Source organism: Zootoca vivipara, chromosome 16 (genome assembly GCF_963506605.1).
Source record: "Zootoca vivipara chromosome 16, rZooViv1.1, whole genome shotgun sequence".
In the NCBI taxonomy this organism is placed as follows: domain Eukaryota; kingdom Metazoa; phylum Chordata; class Lepidosauria; order Squamata; family Lacertidae; genus Zootoca; species Zootoca vivipara.
Genome location: NC_083291.1, coordinates 19,015,076 through 19,028,238, shown reverse-complemented (window position 1 = coordinate 19,028,238; position 13,163 = coordinate 19,015,076).

The following is a 13,163-nucleotide window of genomic DNA, read 5'->3' as shown; positions in this document are numbered from 1 at the left end:
TGTTTTCTTTCACAGTCAGTTCACACGGCCCTTTCTCAGCCATGTGATCTAATATTTATATAAACATATACATTATGACCCTTTATTCTTATAAATTACATTCTATTACACATTGCAATTTCATTCTTAGTTAGCAATTAATATATTATAATTGTCAGTACTGTAGATCAGCAATGTTCTTTAGAGGTTTGTTACATTCTGTCTGTTTTTATTTTATGCTCTGTTTTGTTCACTTATAAACCGATTTGGATAGTTCTGTAAAAAGATGCGATATCAATAAGAAGTGAAATTGATCTACTTTGAAAGGAGGAGAGCCATTTGCATGGGAAGCTGCCTTAGTCCAACTCGGACCATAGATTCATTTCGCTCAGTATTATACATGGTGGTCTGCAGAGGCTCCTAAAGACAGGCATATTTTTTTTCACAGTCCTTCCTGGAAATGGCCGGGATTGAACCTGAGACCTTTTGCATGCAATGTGCATGCTCTTCCACTTTGTTGCCATCCGTCTGTATCAAGAGACAATGGAGTCTGCCTCCGGGGGTGAAGTCAAACCACTGCATTAGCAGCCCTGATGCGTACAAGGCGCCATCCAACTGTCTTAGGGACTCCACTCCAGATTTGTCTAGAGTTTACTCCTTAGCCTTTTCTTCTTCTGAAGATATCACACAAGGCAGCGGAGGTTTAGGATCAGAGATTTCCTTTTCCTAGATGGGCTACTGTCCCAGGTTACCAAACCCCATCTGTCCCTCGCTTCCCTCTACATCATGTGTAGAAACCACCTTCTTGGCTATTGGACCCATTATTGGTTTTGTCCACTCAATCTGCCAAAGACTGTCTTCACATGCAGGGTTTGAGACCCATCGGCTACCTTCACCTGGTTTAGCTAGCCAGTGGAAGCCATTCCTGGGTTGTGGCCACTGCCACATGCAGACAGTTTCTAGGAGCCACAGGTGAGAGCTGAGTTCAGGGTGGGGACCAAAGCAGGGGCAGAGGAAGGGGGCGGTGGGGGCAGTCACTGAAGGGGGTGACATTCGGCGTGCCACCTGTCCGCAACTCCCAATCCTACCCTGAGCTGTCGGGGGAAGGAGCAGAGCTGTGCCACCTTGCCAACGGCCTTCTCCCTTTGTTTTGACAGCTCAGGGAAGACTTGGGAGTCACAGGCATGCGGCGCGGCGTTGCCCCCAGTTCCCAGGCTGCTTCTGGGGGGGGGGGGAGGAAGCCTCCTCCAAGCTGTCAAAAGGAAGAGGGAAGGGAGGAAGGCTGCTGGCAAAGCGGTGTGGCTCTCTCCCTCCTTCCCCCCCCCTCCCAGGAAGCAGCCCACCATGGATGACTTGCTCTACCCTCCATAGGCAGCTCACTTCACCCCCATGGGCATCTCTCCCCATGGGACGCTCGCCCCACCCACATGGCCCCGCCCTCGGGTGCACAGCATGTGCGCCTCTCCGGGTGCCGGAGCAGCTAGCTACCCCAGAAGGAGCACATTGTGTCCCCCACCAGAGGTCCTCCTCCTCCTCTAACACCCCATATAACCACTAAGTTAGAGTTATTGGAAGGAAGGCCAATACATTGACTCATACAGAGACACAATGTCTCCACCCTGAAGTGACTGAATGAGCCAATCAGACATGATGCAGAGATGCAACAGGATTACCGGCTCTCAGCAGAGGCTGATTGGAAAGAGACAAAGGACCGCCTCTCCAGGTATGTCCTGCAGAGGACCCTAAGATCCATGAATAAACAGTTTAAGGGTCCCGGGCCCTAAAGAAGCCAGATTATCCTCCACCAGGGCCAGGGCCTTTTCAGTGATGGCACCGACCTGGTGGAATGCTCTGTCCCATGAAACTAGGGCCCTGCAGGACTTGATCTCCTTCCGCAGGGCCTGTAAGACAGAGTTATTCCGCCTGGCCTTCAATTTAGCCTGATCCTTCATTCCTTTTCCCCTTCCCTTTTTCTATGAAAAAACCCTTCTGGGTCTGCACATTTACATTCTTCCCTGGTCTCCTTGCTGGCCTTAGCAGGACTAACTTGGCCAGTTAGCCCTGCCGATGCTATATTTATGTTGTACTTTATGCTGTTTTTAAGCTATTTTTAAAGTCATTTTTAATCAATGTTTTATATTTGTTGTTAGCCGCCCGGAGCCCGGTTTCTAAACTGGGAAGGGCAGGGTATAAATAAAAAATTATTATTATTATTATTATTATTATTATTATTATTATTATTATTATTTATTATGGCCAGACTCGTACACAATGACAGAGATGTAAGGGGCGAGTGGATGCATCAGCTCCCGGGGAGTGAACTGACGCCTAGATCCACACAAAACCTAGACTTCCATTACTGAAAAAGTGGTTTTGAGTTCGAAAGTGTCTGTTATGAAACATGTTGCGTGAAGTGTCAGCGTGGTAATGCACCGAGTGCCATTTCTGTAAGAGCTGACAAGACATGATGTGAAAAGCCTGCTGGGAAAGAGAAAACACAAATGTGAATGCCAAGGAACTGCACTTTGCGAAAAAAAGAATGGGATGTGTCATAAGCAATTGTTCCTTGAAAAGGGGAAGAGGGTTGCCTTTGCCCAGGCAAAGGATCTGCAACAGGCGGGTGTCATGTAAGGCTCTAAGGCAGATGGAGCAACCAGGGAGATACAGGAGCAAAGTGAAGTGTCCCTGGAGCGGCACAGGCAGCAGTGGCAGCAACAGCAAAGGGACAAGGACCCCTCACAGAGATTGTTTACAACAGGGAAATGCAGGCAAAGCTAAGCCAGTGAATAGATCGAAGGAGGAATAAATCCTATTGCAGGGCAGGGCGGTAGAGTGGGGTGGGCAGTACTTGAGGATTTCGGTTTTCGTAGCTAAGTACACTAATAATAGGAACCTGCCTAACACAGACGTCTGATCTTAGGACCTCTTTTTTAAGAGTATAAGAAGTGCGGCAGAATCAGGCTAAAAGCCTGTCTAGTCCAGCATCCTGTTTTCACAGGGGCCACCCAAGTGGCCACAGGAAGCCCCCAAATAGAGTCTGAGCACAAAAGCAATCTCTCCACCTGTCATTCCCAGCCAATGGGGCTCAGAGGCTTGCTGCCTCCGACAAGGAAGGTGGAGGATAGCGATCATGAAAGTGGCTATAACCGTATAGCGAAGAGAAATCCAATTATTCATTTCAATACAAAATTCGGTAACGCAAGCTCTGGAGACTTCGTGACATGCTGATGTGCCATTTTACTTATCTCATTAAAAACACTTGTTCTCCAAAAGTTTGCCATCTCTGGGCACGTCCACCACAAGTTCTTGTCTCTGTCACCCCATCCTCGCCAGGTGTTGGCAGGTGTGGCAGACATGGGCTTGGACACGGAAATGGAGTGTGAATCTTGGAGTCACCTGTGGGGCAAGTCTCCTGATATAACCATCTCAGCCAGCATCAAGGAAACAATGCTGAAGATAACGGTACTTGACCCCATGTGGAGAACTGGATTTAAGGCCAGGGGGGAAATGTGAAACAGTGAGAAACTGAAATGGACATATTCTACCTTCCCTATCTACCACTGATTTAGAGGCTTCCCATCGGAATGTGGGAGCAAAGAGCAGGTGGGAGCAGCAGGTCCCAAGCCAAAAGACGAAACCTAAAACAATCCTGCCCCAGCTTATGTGACCCAGTTGGCCAATGCAGATCCCCAGTAGCTTATCATACTCCATGCTGTGTTTGGCTGCCCTTTCTGTCCTCCATATTTACAGTCCTTTTCAGGCCATAAAAACATTAGGTGTTTTCAACCCCTCATGTTCTGCCATGCCCAATTCCTTTACAGGTCAAAATCAGAAATAAAGTGAAACTATGCAATCCTAGGAGGGGACTTCTACATGCTATAGTTTTTTTTGTTTAAAATGCATTGGATTCAGAGCCAACCCCTGTTAAAAAAGGTACATCGGCAATGTTCAAAACACATTATTCAATGTTCAAAACACATTATTCCGGAGACTAGATGATCCTCCCTCCCAACTCTGCAATTCTATGATTCTATGATCTATTATGTCTCCTCCTGAGGCCTGGATAGCTCAATTGGTTAGAGCATGGTGCTGATAACACCAAGGTTGCAGGTTCAATCCCAGCTGCATATTGGACTAGATGATCCTCAGGGCACCTTCCAACTCTACAATTCTATGAGTCAATGTCCTATTGAAAACAAATTTCTGTACAGTAGCATGAAAATTTCAGGAAAGAAATACAGAGAGGTTCCCCCATGGATACAAAAGGCAAGAGCAGAGATAGCCAGGAAACAAAGCGGCAGATTGGAGGCCATCTGCTGGAGTATCAGAGCTCATGCCACTTGAGGATATCAATTCTCTGACAGCAAAATATGGCTGCTTGTTGCCCAAGAGTTTCACGCAATGTGGTTTCCGGCCAAGGGCTGGCTCACACAAGGCCAGCTGGTTAGGGAAAGATTACGTGGCAGTTTGTGCAGGTGTTGAATCAGGCAAGGCATCCACCACCCTAGACAAGGTGTTCATCTGTCACAACACTGTCTTCCGTGAGACAACTTGAACATTTGGTCAGCTGCCAGCCAGGAAGAGTTGAATAATTGCATGATGAGGAATCAAGTGAAAGGTCAGCGTTGGAAGGTAGTGCACACTGACCTCTGTCAATGGCTGGGGAAGAAAAGATGCTGGGTGCACGGTGAGGGTGGCTCACTTGCCCACATCAGGTGAACAACGCTGAGGTGATTTCTGGAAGGGTAGCCCATTAAAACTGTGGCAGCAAAACCAACAAAGGGTCTTGTGACACCTTAAAGCAGTGGTTCTCGAAGTGGGCCGTTCTTATTGCGATTATTAATATTGTTCATGTAGAAGCCACTGGATAAAAAAAAACTGATGCTTGTATGGAAATAAAAAAATCTCCAGTCCAAAAATATGGTTCAAAAGCTTTACTCACAGAACTGAAAACAACTTAAAACAACAAAAAATACATTCAGTTAGTTGCATATTTCTTATACTGATCCCAGCATAAGGCATAATTGTCAGTTTGCAAGTCTTAGTGCAGAAAGTATTGGTCTTTCCTATTCTACTTAATTCAAGAGGGTTCTGGAAGCTTCTCTGTGTGAAAAAAACAAGCAGAAGGTTCATGATGTTTGGGTTATACCTTCAGAGAAGCTGAGTACACCTGCCTTAAAATGGTTCTCTTATCTCTTTCTGTCAAGGTCATGCTGACTATAAAAGTAAGGCCAGAAGGAGCCTGGGTTTCACTTACTCTTTTTATCTCTTAATGTTTAGACTTATTACAAGTTATTGTAAGTTTAAGTTAAGTCTGCTGCAACTGGATTTCTTATGGACAGTGCCAATCCTGAATCTATTGGATTTGTGACCATTATGCTCATTTGCCTTCAGTAGCACTAAAGCTCTGCTGAATGAAAAATTAATTGCCTCTGGTCTATTTTGGGGGGGACCTTGCAACGTGATTAAGTTGTTACTCTGCATTGGAATCTACTCTGGATCAATATTGAGTAGAATTCCATGACAATAATAACTTAGACTACAAATAACCTACATTCTGAGCTAAAATCAAAGCTCTGTCTATTCTCCATTGCAGCCTCTATTAGCCTCAGGCTGTTTGCTGGAGAAAAACACATGTATTCTCTTCAGTAGCTTGGAACAAAGAGGAACCACGTTGTAACATGGATGCTTTCCAGGTTAGCATATGAATAGACCTAAAACAGTATCTATTTCGTATGACTGAGTTTATCATGTTTTGATTGAGTCACAAAGATACAGCCCCATGATACAGCCCTCCTCTTCAACTTCATGGAAATTTCCAGCCATGCTTCACAGTATACAATATATATTTCCTATTTCAATGTACATTAAACAATTATACTTAACAGTTCTGTCTGCTGGAGACAGTGGCATTACCTAGGAGGGGTGCTAAAAGGCAAGGGGTCGGTAGGAAGGCACTGGGGTGTTTTGAAAAGCTGGTATATTTGTCACACCAAACGTCCATCTATGAGGGACCCACAAAGTAATTTTGAATTATGGTGGAAGAAGATTCCCTTGAATGGTTTGAGTTAAAGAGGATTTTTGGTGGACTACAATAAGCTTATATAAAAGAGATAGCAAATGGGTTTTTAGTCACCTGAGTTCTACTCAGTGAAGACCCACTGAAAGTAATGGACCTAAGTTAGTCATGTCTATTCTGAATATGACTAACTCTGGATACAACTCAATGCTTGTAAGTCAGTTAGTGTCTGATTGTGCAAAGCCAGGAACAGACATTTCTGCATCTGAAATTCTTCCTTAGATTCTATTTTTCCAGCTGGCCTAAAACCTCACTGTTCCATTCATATTATTGGAAGCCTGCCAAGCGCTGCCATCCAATTATTGGGACCTCTGCTTGTTTATGAAAAAAGTCCCACATTGAATAGGTTAACAGAAACAAAGGAAATGAATGTGGTGTCCTTCAAAGAGCAGCAGCTGGATGTGGCAAAGGCACTTCGCCAGAGAACCATACGTTGCTTGAGGCCTTGATGAATATTTGTGACGTGTAGCCCTCAGCTTCTCCCTAGTGGGAGCTTTTCTTTTCCTTCTCCTAACCAAATAAATAAATAAAAAAGTCAAGAGGAAAGGCTGGCACCTAAAGAACTTGAACATATGATGCATACTCACCTCGAGGAGAATTAAGAAGTAGATCCAGCAGCCAATTTCTAATTGGTAAGGAACAAGTGGCACTAAGATTCACTCCAGGCATGGGGTGCTTTATGTAGGGATGTGTATAGATGCTAGGAGAGGAGATTATTTACAAACACACACACACACACACACACACACACACACACACACACATTCATATATGGATAATATGATATTATCCTTCTTTCCTCACGCTTGTGCATTCCTTTGCAGCTTAAAAGGAAGCTTAGATAGGCTAGTTTTAGCCTTTTAATTTAAGACAGTCATGGGTTGGCAAACTATGGTCCGCGGGCCGGCTCAGGCCCAATTGTCTTCTGGATCCGGCCCGCAGACAGTCCAGGAATCGCCACATGGATTGCCAGCACGCATGTTCTTTCCCTCTCCCTCCCTCTCCTTCACCTGGCTTCTCCCCGCCCTGCCTAGAGGAGGAAGGGGGCTGGGCTTTGTTGGTACCAGCAGCAACAGCAGCGCTCAAGCGGCCACCATTTTAAGCAGCCCCTCTCCGGAGCCCTTTCATGCACTGCTCATCATCCCTTCGCCGCAGCCGCCACAGCCACCAGCCCCTGTCATTCGCAAGACACAGGTAAGCAGCCACCGTGGCTTGTGGTGCTCTTGCATTATCCACCCCCCCCAAAAAAATATAGTCTGGCCCCCCACAAGGTCTGAGGGACAGTGGACAGTGGACCAGCCCCCTACTGAAAAAGTTTGCTGACCCCTGGTTTAAGTAAGCCAGGATGCTGTGAGGCAAACTGGATTCACCTCCCTGCAAGGGATGCTTCTGAGTCAAGGTGAGGTCAAGCCTCTAACATTAAGGCTGCAGCACTCGGTTAATTAATTGGTTAGATGAAATCATTTGAATCATATTGTTTGGTTTTAAAAGGTGTCTCCAGTTAATGGAGCAACAGATTATTTTCTTTAAAAGTTAATTATTTTAAATCAAGAAGTTATCATAACTGGCTCCATCTTAGAAGTTGCATCCTGCCGTTTTCTTTCACACACCAGGTAACAATCATCTAAGGTGGTGTCTGTTGATAAAGTGTGTCCATCTTTTAAATACTGGTCCCAGTTCCCCTGTGCAACCTCTGTAACCATCCTCTGTAACTATTGTTTTTATTAATAGACAGATTTATGCAAATTGTATCCTTCACACATTAAAAAGTCATAAGTATAATTAACTAGGGTGACAAGGGAGTTAAAAAGCCTGAAGGCAGTTTCTATGTTATGTTATGTTTGTCTTTCAGAAACCCATGTTTTGAGAAGCACTAAAATAGTCTCACTGTTAAGCAGCATCAAGCATCCTCACTAGGGATGGGGAGAGAACTTCAGTTCAGCTCACATCTGAAAGTGAAGTTATTTATTTCATATTTGCTGGAAAAACCCACCAACCAAAACACAATAATTCTAGGTTTGCTTCTAAATATGAATGAAACTGAATTTCTTCCCCACCCCTAGTGAGAACGCAGAAAGTATGGTAAACGGTGTTCACCATATACTTAACAGTTAGAGTATTTTAGTTCTTCGCAGTACATGGGTTTCCGAAAGCCAGTAAACATTAAAAGATGGTTAAAAAACAAGTGTGCAAAAATACTCAGAAGCTGTTTAAGATCAGCAGTTCCTTCAAGGATATAAAACCCATCTCACTTCTGCATCTCTGGATAGACTTGCCTGAAGAAAAACATTTTAAGCAGGTGCCAAAAAAGAGTACAGTGGTGTCAATAAGGGAATTCCATAGGACAGGTGCTTCCACACGCAAAGAACAATTTCTTACAAGTGTGGAGCGGACATTGCGTGGCGCCCGTATCAGTGCCAGTTCCACCAATCAAAGTGGTCATGTGGGTGTATTTGGGGGTAAGGCAATCTTGTAGCTAAACTGGTCCCAACCTCTGGTCAACAGTAACCCCTTAAACATGGTCTGTGGTGTTGTACCCGCAATGGACCATTCACACATGCAAGGCATCATGTCATCATTGTCAAGTGATGAATGTGCATGTCAGGCCTTGAGGAATTCTCTCTCTCCCCCTCCCGATGGTTTCAAGGAGCCAGGAGGAAACAAGAAAGCTTTTAATTAAAATTTATTCAGTCACTGTAGTAACAGACAAAGAATCCCAGTCTTTCCTCCATGATGGAGTTGCTCACTCTGACACCCCACTGCTTCCCCTTCCCTTTCCCCAACAGCACCGGCCCCTACGGAAGCCTCCCGTTGCCAAACATCGCTGCGTACATTTCACTTTTGCCCTCAACGACCATCACACCCTAGGGGATGGAGGATCCTCTATGCTGTCTATTGAAGTGTTCGCTGGCTGCTCTCTCCCTTAATTCTCCTAACTCAGCATAGCTTGGCTGCTTGCCTGTCTCTGCCTTGTTATCTCCCTCTTAGCTTGGCTGAAATTCAATACTGTCTCTTCCCCCACCCCGCCCTCAGCTACAGGAGAAGTTGGGGGGGGGGGGAGATCCCCACCAAACCTCTGCCTCTTCATTCCAGTCCTTGACAGTGAACCCAAGTCTCTATCCAGCCTCCTCTCTTGGAAGGAGTAGTGAGATCTGCACATAATAAATAGCAAGGAAGGCTGCCATATGAGTGATAAAGATAAATATGAAATTATCCACGTGGACGTATTTCATTGGACCAACAGCATTGGCTGATTAATATTCTGCAGTCTTTAAAATGTGTCTGTGGGAAGGCGGGGATTGTTTTGCTGTTTTGCTTTACTTACTTACTCGTTTTTATCCTGTATTTTATTCTGTCCTGGGATCTTATGAGGCAAGGTAGTGTATGAATCTAATAAATAAGGGCCAGTTGAAAAGCTGAAGGTGAGTTCTTTTCTTTAATTCTGTATGTTGTAAGCTGCTCAGGATACAATAACCAAAAAGCAGTCTATAAATCTAGTATTATTATTTATGTGCAATTTGCACATTTGATACTACACAACTGTGTCCCTATAAAAGATATCATCTGAGCTTGAGACATAGATTTACTAAGGGCCAAGTCTCTTCAATGTGTGCTTGTGAAATTAAATCAACTGAATCTCTACACCATGTTATATTTATCTGCCCTGTGTACAGTTCAGCTCGTGCTAGTACAGTATACTAAATTCCATAATCCAGCCTATGGCTGACAAACCAGTTGACCTACAGCTTGCCTGGGTTCTTCAAGATGTGGATCCTTATATTACTCTACAGGTTGCTAAATTCCTAACAGCCGTCCTCTTGTACAAGAGACGGAATGGAATGTTAGCTGATTATTGATAGTTATAAGAATTTTCTATAATGACATCAGATATTGATTTTAGCGTAGTGCCTAAATTTTTAATCTTAATCTTAAACTTTTCTTTTTTGGATTGTTAATATTTGTCCTTGTGAGCTGTGAATTGTGTTATATTATTTGTGGCTTATACGAGTCCACTGTTTTATTTGATTTGTTTTGTTGTGTTGTGTTTTATGATGGGCGTAAAGCTGAATAAACATCTTTGCTTTGCATTGCATCTGAGCCATTTTTCAAACTTCCCCACTGACCGCATGATCACAGCTTCAGCCAGCAATGCATTCAGGATTGCTACCTTACTCTGGGCGCTGAACTTTTAAGATCTGCTAATAATTACAAACCATCAGGAGTGATTTAAGAAGTAATTTATAATAGTTGCAGCTTAATGGGGCATCGTAGTGCAGTTAATCAATGTCAGGTAAACATGGGGGTGGCCATAGCAGAATTCTACTGCCACCTGCTGTTCTCAGATCTGCATGCAAAATCTCCTGTGAATGCTTTTCATTATCCATATATACAAAACAAATCGAGCCTTAATAGAAGTCTTGGAAAGGGAAGCATCAGATGATAGCAGAGAATTGACAGCTGAAAGGTCAAATTCCTTATGTCCTGACTTAGGGCTGGTTCAGCCATGCACGCTCAACGCTCAACTCTTGAAAGTGAATGATGGCTCACAGATATTTAACACCACAGATAGAACTGTCCTATCACTTCATATCACCTCCATCTTTTCAGTGGAATTCACACGTTTAGCTGTCAGTCATCACACATGCATGTGTATCCCTTGATTTGTCTGCACACTTGGTGATTGGCAGCTGAATGTGTGAACTGGGTCTGAAGCTGATGTGGAGATTTAAAAAAGCTCTTGTTTGTGGTGCCATATCTGTGAGATTCACATGTCACCTCAAGCTGAAGTCATCAGTCTGAAATTACCAGGAGCAGCTTTTTTATAAAACAGAAAATATACAGAGAGGCTGTGTATTATTTTTGTTACGCTCTAGTCTAAGCCATCATGGTTTGTCATAGTGGCTAAAAACACGCTTTAAATTAAAGGGAAGGGAACTAAAATTACTTGGTTTTTATCCCTCCCCCCCCCCCGAATTTAAAGAAGATTCCTAGCTGCCATGCAGCGCACATGCTCTCTAGAAAACCTTACCCAAAATGCCTTCCTCTCGGGGTACGAAATTTGCCAGGCGCATTTTGCACCTGGCTATCGGCCACTTGCGACCAAGTGAAGATGCCCTGGTGCCAGGATGGTGCCCGACGTCTCCAGTGCTAGGGTTGCCATATTTTGAAGAGCAAAAAAGAGGACACATTTGCCAATTTCTACTTTTCACTACTATGACAACTCGACCCGTGAAAAAGATGGCATGTCCTGGAAAAAGAGGGCATATGGCAATCTTAGCATCCTGGAGGTGAATGCCGGGGGGGGGGGGTCCTTGGAACGTGACTGTTTTCACACTCTAGGAACACATCCTGTAGAATTCTACCTGTTATATTTTAGCTGCAGAATCAGAATGAATGTTGGGAACCAAAAAGTCGTATTGAAACATACGACTTTCGAGCCATCTGGCCACCAAAAATGACAACTAAGCATTCTGTTTTGGCAACCGTAACTCTGGTTTATGGAGTCATATGGCTTATATATCTGAGTTTCTAACACTGCTCGCTCTCAGGAAAGACTCCTTTGCTCTTCCTGTAGCAAGGAAGGAAGGAAGTGGAGTGGGTCATGGAGGACTAGAAGCTGTGGGTGTGCAGCCCAATTAAAGTGCTGGTTCACCCTAGCAAATAATTCTTTGAGAAATAGCCTTTTCCAATTACCATACGACGTTAGTGCTTCCATTCAAAGAACAAGGACCTGTTTTATAACAGGACAATTTATGCTTTAAAAATGGTGCCTCGAAGCACCCCTAACTTGCCTGGCTCTGTTGCCTCACCTCCTAGGGCTCAAGGTACACTTGGTATACACCTTAGGGCCTTGGTACACATTTCTACCTTAGGGTAAAAGACAGATAATTGATAAATAAAATAATAACAATAACAATACAGTCATACCTCAGGATACGTCCGCTTCATGTTGCGTCTTTTCAGGTTACGGACGCGCCGAACCCGGAAGTCCCGGAACGGGTTACTTCCAGGTTCGGTGCGTCTGTGACCTGCGCACATGCACAGAAGCGCTAAATCGTGCTTTGCGCATGCGCAGAAGTACCACATTGCATCACACACATGTGCAAATGTGACGCTTCATGTTGCAGCCCTGTCATGTTGCGAACGGGCCGCCGGAATGGATCCCATTCACAACATGAGGTACCACTGTATATCAAATACGTTTACCCTATTGCCATTGCAGAATCCTCCCCAAGCCACAGTTCAGTGCTACAAACAGTGCAGCTTCAAAAGGGCTCTTTTATCATTTGTCATTTTGGTCTGCAAATAACAGAACAATGGAAACCTGCTCTGATAGTGCCCTATTATAGCTGCAGAGTTTGAAGCCGAAGATGAGAATTTCATTACCTTTAGACTGTCCAAGAAATTGGTTTTGTACCTTAGGGTTCAAAACGATAATAAAACCTCTAAACTTCATGGAACAAAAGGCTAAGGGGCCCAATCTCTCTGTGCATAGATACAAGGCTTATTTCTATGCCGCTTTTTGGCCAAAAGGCTCCCCAAAGTGATGAACAGCATATTAGTAAAAGAAAGATACAATAAAAGTACAATAAACAGAATAGGCCAATCAAAACAATATAAGATATCAAAATCAAAAATTCCCACCATCACAATGGATATGTGCTCGTGAGCGACATTCATGTTCTTACTACAGACACAGCTCCCAAATGTTCCATCTCTCGCTTGGCAGCCAGGTTAACTAATATCTCATCTACCACACTACTCCACCCTCTAAGCCCACACAATCTGTCAGCTAGGGCGAGCGCCTTTGATCTCATCACATCCAGAAGGAAGGACTCAAAGGGAAGAACACTTTTGGTGTTTCCCCCTTTGAGATCTCCCCACTGGGCTGGCCCAGTCCAAGTGTCCCTATTTTCCAAGTACGTCCCTGATTTAGAGAAACTGTCCTGGTTTCTGATTTGATTCCGGAATCTCCCACTTTTCCTTAGGACGTCCTTATGTTCACTGGAGAAATGTTAGAAGGTATGGAATTATCTGACCCCCAAGCCATCCGAAGGCAATCCTGTATAGGGAAGGGTTTTTTAATGTTTAATGTTTAATGATG